The following is a 5949-nucleotide window of genomic DNA, read 5'->3' as shown; positions in this document are numbered from 1 at the left end:
GGTTCACTTTGAAAATGAACCCACATACACTCATTCACACACAAACATGTGTACATGTGTACAGACATCTGTACACTTGTACAACGTAATGTCTGAATCAGGCTAAAGTCCAAATAGGACCCCCAAGATAGTAGTAGAAATAGAGCTATACACAATTTGCTGCCCTTTAATGGTACTCCAAGATCTACTGCTTGAGAAAGTTTGCCTCAACCTGATAGGGTCAGCTCTGACTGCTCCTTCCTGTGCTTTGACCAAGAATCAGTCAATCAGCAAACTATTGGACACTGAAAAAGCAGAGCAGGATCTGGGTAGGTCATGTGAATAACTGACTGGTTAAGAATTGTTTATGTGTTTATATGTTGCTTGGCCTGGGAGTTAGTGAGTTAAGCATGGCAACCAGGGGCATCTGGATGGATGGCCAAAATGGCACCAGCCAGGGGCTCAGTAGGTTTATGGGTGCCATTCTCTTGCCACATGGGGGCTGAGAGGGCCAGGGACAATGCAGGAGACAGATCACTGGCCCTGAGGGAAGGACAGTAGCAGGGCGCTTTGCTGTTACAGCAGATGACACAGGAAGAAGCAGCAGCAACCTTCCTTATGTCTCCACCTCCTCCCCCAGTAAAAACAAAACAGGTCAAAAATCTGCTTCGCTGATTGGCTCTGTAGCCAATCAGGGAACTGGATCTTTCACGCTGGTTTTTGATGTGGAGGTAGTGGAGTGGAGGGCTGGGTAGGAAGGTGCTGCTATGGGGGGGGGCTGTTGAGCGAGGAGAAAAGGCTTGTTGTGGGCTGCCTGTGCTTGGGTAGGTGATTGGGGTGTGGGTTGAGCACAGGAGAAAACCAAGTTGCTTCTGCTTGGAGTGCACTGCAGTGAAGGGAGAGACACCAAATGAGGAAGGATCTATGAGGGTAAAATTTGTTACTCTTTGGATGAGTATTTGTTTGTTTGTTTGTTTGTTTAAAGCTGATATCTCTTTAAGTAAAGAAAAAGAGGTGAGCAGCCCAGCTTTGGTGCTGCAGGTTTTTATTTATTTATTTATCATATGTTTGTACCACTGCCTGATATGTAAATCTCTAGGTGGTGTACAGAGGTTTTCCTTCCCCACCGGATCATGAGCAGCTTAGTCATGTCTACTCAGAAGTAAACCCCATTGTACTCAATGGGACTTACTCTGAGGTAAGTGAACCAACACTTGAGAGGCAGTGTGGAGTAGTGATTAGAATGTTGGGTTAGGATTGGGAATGCCTGGGTTCGGGTCCCTCCCTGCTCAGCTGTGAAACTCACTGGGTAATCATAGGCCAGATACTCTCTCATCCTAATCTGCCTCACAGGACTGTTGTCAGAATAAATTGGGAGCGGGTGGGGTGGTACAAGGAGCCCTGAGCTCCTTGGAGAAAGGACAGAATATAGATAGTAAAATCCCCACATACATGTATATTTAGGACCGTCTTTCAATTTTGTGGGTCTACACGTGTTTGGAAATTGGCCCAGTTCTTCAGCCTCCAAGCCTGAGAAGCTCAGTTCTGGAGTGGGTATATGGTCAGTATCCTTGACCCTGAAGACAGATGCAAAGAACTCATTCAGCTTCTCTGCATTCTCCTTATCATCCTTAATAATCCCTTTCACATTTATAAAGGTGCCTCAGATTATTATGCATATTGTGAATTACACAGGCATCATTCTGAAACGTAGTGGGGTTTTTAAAATGCAAAACTAATTTTATTCAGGCACAGATGTACTCAGATTCATTTTTAAAGTGAACACATGTACAAAAACATGTACATGTGTTCACAGCTGTGTAGAAGGACAGTATAGAGGTCCCATGTGAAAGGGCATCTGTACTTTAAGCCCCTCTCCCCAACATAAAGCCACAGCCACATGGGGGCATTACCAGGTAACTTCAGTATGGCTGATGTATCAGGTTTTCACAATTTCTTTTCATTCTACCTACTGGTATGGGAGCTGCGGCAGCTACTTGCTGCTGTTGGAAGTATGGCATGCCTTCTTCCCACACCAGTGCCATTTCTCCAAGGTACTGCAGCAACACTGGCATGGGAAGAAGCTGTGGAATGGACACCTGCTCCTTTGTAATAATGGACTTCTGAACTTATTGTGCAGCATAGGAAGGAACTATGTTGAAGTGGTTCTTTCAGGCCTGCTTTTTCAAATTTGCCCCTGATCTCTACTAGTCCAAACTGAATATGGTCTAAGGACAATGCAAGGGAGTCAGAAATTGTGTCCAACATGCTGCTTGTCTGAGGAAGCAATGGTCCACATTGCTCCTTCTGAACCTGAATCCTGAGGTGGGGTGGTGGTGTCTCGGGGGGGGGGAGTAAACTAGCTGACCTGGTGCAAATCATCTGCGCCCCTAGTTCTCCCCATCTTTCCCCACATCCCTTCAGCCATTCTCCCCCGTCCCTTCAGCCCCAGTTCATTCTCCCCTGACCGCCAGCCTGGCCACAGCTTCCTCTCCCCACCTGGTCTGGCCACAGATTCCTCTGCCCAGCAGCAGGCTGGCCTGGCCGCCACTTCCTCTCACAACCCACTTCCTCTCACCATCCAGCAGACAGCCTGGCAGCCACTTTCTCTCGCTGGCTGCTCGTCTTCCTCTCCCCTTCCCCTCTCTTGTGAAATCTCGCGAGAGCTGCCACACATGGGATTAGCGAGAGATACGCCTTAGAGAAAGAGAGAGAGAGATGGGAGGGGGATGCCAGAGCAAAATTGACCAAGGGCACCACAACCCCTTGAGCTGGCACTGATGGCAACTGTTGCCAGGTGCTTAGACTGACAAGAGGAGTTCTGTAGAAGTGTGTTGTAGAGTCTGCTGGAACTTAACTGCCAAGGAAGAAGCTGGGAGAAAGGGATACAGACTGAAGAAGGGCAAACTGTAACTGGGTGTGCTTTGAACTGTGTATTTCTTGGAAAAGATCAACTTCTCATTTGTCTTTTCACAAAACAATAAATCCTTTTTATGTTTTAGAATTTTGGACTTCCTCATTGGTGTAACACCCCAGCCCATAGCATTCCCCTACTATGAAGGGCAGTAGATATTATAGGAGAGGACTATAGGAGATAAATAGTTGCAGTGGATACAGGAGCCATCACAGAGACTCACACAATAAAAGCAGATGCCTGTGGAAGAATAGTCTCCACAGGAGATATAATGCTGGCAGTTTTATTTGTATGAGTCCAGTACTGTTTCTAAGAGGACTGCAGTTGTGCAGATTTTAGGCAGTGCAGTCACATCACAGGAGCTCTTCCATGAATTAAAAAGTAGTTGATTATAATAACTGCTGGCTGTTCTGCAAAGTACTTTATTTCATGTAAACATTTGTTAAGCTAACCTCATACAAAAGGGTGCAAGTCCCCTTAAATACATATAGTGGGATGTGAATTTGGGCTGCTCTGCCAGAAACAATGGCGACACCAGTTTGCAGCAAAGTACTATATCTCTCTGAGTCATTTGCTTCACACTGTCTGCCCCCTCAGAATGCAGAGAATCTATCAATACTGATTTCTCATTCTCTCCCCCCACCACTTATCTTCTCTCCCTCCCTCTTTTGCTTGTGTTTTCAGAACTGAGAGGGTAAAATTCCCCACCCTCCACCAGGTACGTGGGAAGAGTTCCAATATATTGGCAGCTGTTGAGCCATCTGCTAATGAGACCAGCTGGTTAACACTCACTGTGTTGGCTGTGGAGATGAGAGGAGAGAGAGGAAACTGCATTTGCTGTATCAATATCCCAGCTCTTAAGGGGAGCATGCACTTTAGATTCCAAAGAAAGCCAGTCCTGAATGGAACTGCAGACAGAATGGAGACAGTTGAGTCTGTCCCATTTAGGCGTTGGGTTGAAACTTTGATCACAAGGCTGGAAAAACCTACAAATCTGAAAGAGCAAGTTAATTTTTTCTTGTCTGGGCTCTACTGCTTTATGCTGCTCAGGGGAATATGTAGCCCTATCCAGAAGTTCATCTGAGTACAAATGGAAGTAGCACATTCGATTATATGTCATCGTGGGCACTGCCGAGCAATTGAGACACATGAACTCAGATCTGGGATCATGATATTCTATGAGGGGAAGGCTGGAACCTATAGCTTCACAATGCCCCCACCTCATCCATAAAACTGTACAGACTTTTAATGAGTAGCAAATAAATTATGCAAAAAGCTGAAATCGTACTCCATTGTACATTAAACAAGTGGCCTTTTTGGCTGTAGCCCCTCAGCTTTGGAATGCTGTCCTGGAAGAGCTCCACCATCTTGAATTGGAGTGGATGACATCATCACAAACTACACCATTAGGGCATCCCTATGTGTCCCTACAGCTGTAGCAAATTTGGTTCAAATTGGTTAGGCAATTAGCTTGCTTGCGCCTCAGATGTTCACGTGGGTACCATCTTGAATTGGAGTGGATGACTTCATCACACACCACGCCAATTGTGCCTCCAAAGTTTATGCATCCACCATCTTGGATCAGGGTGGGTGACATCATCACAAACTATGTCATTGAGGTGTCCCTATGTATCCCTACAACTGTACCTGGTTTAGTTCATATTGGTCCATGTGTTGAGAAGTTGATAGGGGGAAACACATGGACAGACACACACATGGACAGACATACACACGGACACACACAGAGAATGCTGGGTGATCTCATAAGCCTACTAGAAAGTAGGCTAAAAATGGTGTTTCAGAAGCTGCAATCACATCAGGACCAAAGAGTGATGATAGTAAATACTTTAGCTGAATAAACTGCCCTGAATAAACTGCCCTTTAGCTGAATAAACTGCCCTCAAATGTTAGCATTTGAGGGTATATCCAACTCAATTCCCAAAGTGTTAATAGATTTAAAAACAGCCTGAGATCTAGTGTAATCATGTTGCGGGAGGCTCAGTTAACCCAATAAAAAGATTTACGAGCAATCTTCAAACAGGGATTCATCCACAACGTAGGCTTTTCATGCTGGAAAGGATCAAAACCATTTCTAGAACCCAAATTTGTCCATATATGCCTTGCAGCTTTAACTCCCGGTAATGACCCAGCTCCACGAACAAATGAAGAACTGAGCACCTGCCAAGATTTCAGTGGGGTCAAATAACTCTCAAGCTGTGCCCAAGGTGTGACGAAGACCTGAAGATAAAATAAATGCCCATTAATAAGCCTGAAAATGTGTAAAATTAAATCCTCCTACTTCAATAGGGTCTTGAACTTTACGAAGTGGAAATCTGGGCAGGTGTCAATGCCATAAGAAGTCATTGGCCTGGGTCATATGTAATCAGGGGCGTTATCTAGGGGAAATAGCTCCTAGGGCAAGCACTGACATTACGCCCCTGTCCAAACAGGGATGATGGGACTTGTAGTCAACAATATCTGGAAATCTCTATTAAAAGGAACACTGTACCATCTAGACTAGAACACTGTACCATCTTGACATGGTTGTTGATCAAAACCTGAAAACATGAGCCATCTCTGTTAAAGACTTAGAACAAAAGTCAGGAGTTATGTGAGGATTCCAAATGTCATTTTCTGTCTCATCTCATGCTTTTTAAAAAAACATGACTTTGTCCTAGAGCAGGGTTTCTCAACGTGTGGGTCCCCAGATGTAATTGGACTTCAACTCCCATAATTCCCAACCAAAGGCCACTGGGGCTGGGGATTATGGGAGTTGGTCCAATAACATCTGGGGACCCACACGTTGAGAGACCCTGTCCTAGAGGATCACCTGCCCAAATAGCCACTAGCAAAATAAGGGAAGAAGAAGGTGGCAGGGGGAGCCTATAAACCAGTGAATGATTCCTGCCATTCTTTGTCTTGTGGTGACTGTTGTCTCATGATGGGGTATATGTGCATTCACCACACTAGTGCTTACTTTGGCACCTGGAGAGAGGAGGATACATTAGTTTGCAACACTAGACAGAGGAATTTGCAACAGGAGCAGATAGCCAAGT

At 45.3% G+C, this 5949-nt stretch overlaps 1 long non-coding RNA gene across 1 annotated transcript; it reads left to right on the top strand.

Annotated features, from left to right (window-relative positions):
- The first annotated feature begins 726 nt into the window (after window positions 1–726).
- LOC128328473 (uncharacterized) lies at window positions 727–4175 on the top strand. The gene is made up of 2 exons (XR_008309235.1): window positions 727–909; window positions 3578–4175. It is a non-coding gene; the product is annotated as an uncharacterized LOC128328473 (long non-coding RNA).
- The last annotated feature ends 1774 nt before the right edge of the window (window positions 4176–5949 follow it).

Source organism: Hemicordylus capensis, chromosome 5 (assembly GCF_027244095.1).
Source record: "Hemicordylus capensis ecotype Gifberg chromosome 5, rHemCap1.1.pri, whole genome shotgun sequence".
Lineage (NCBI taxonomy): Eukaryota > Metazoa > Chordata > Lepidosauria > Squamata > Cordylidae > Hemicordylus > Hemicordylus capensis.
Note: the sequence above shows the minus strand (reverse complement) of the source record. Positions and strands in the feature narration are given on the sequence as shown.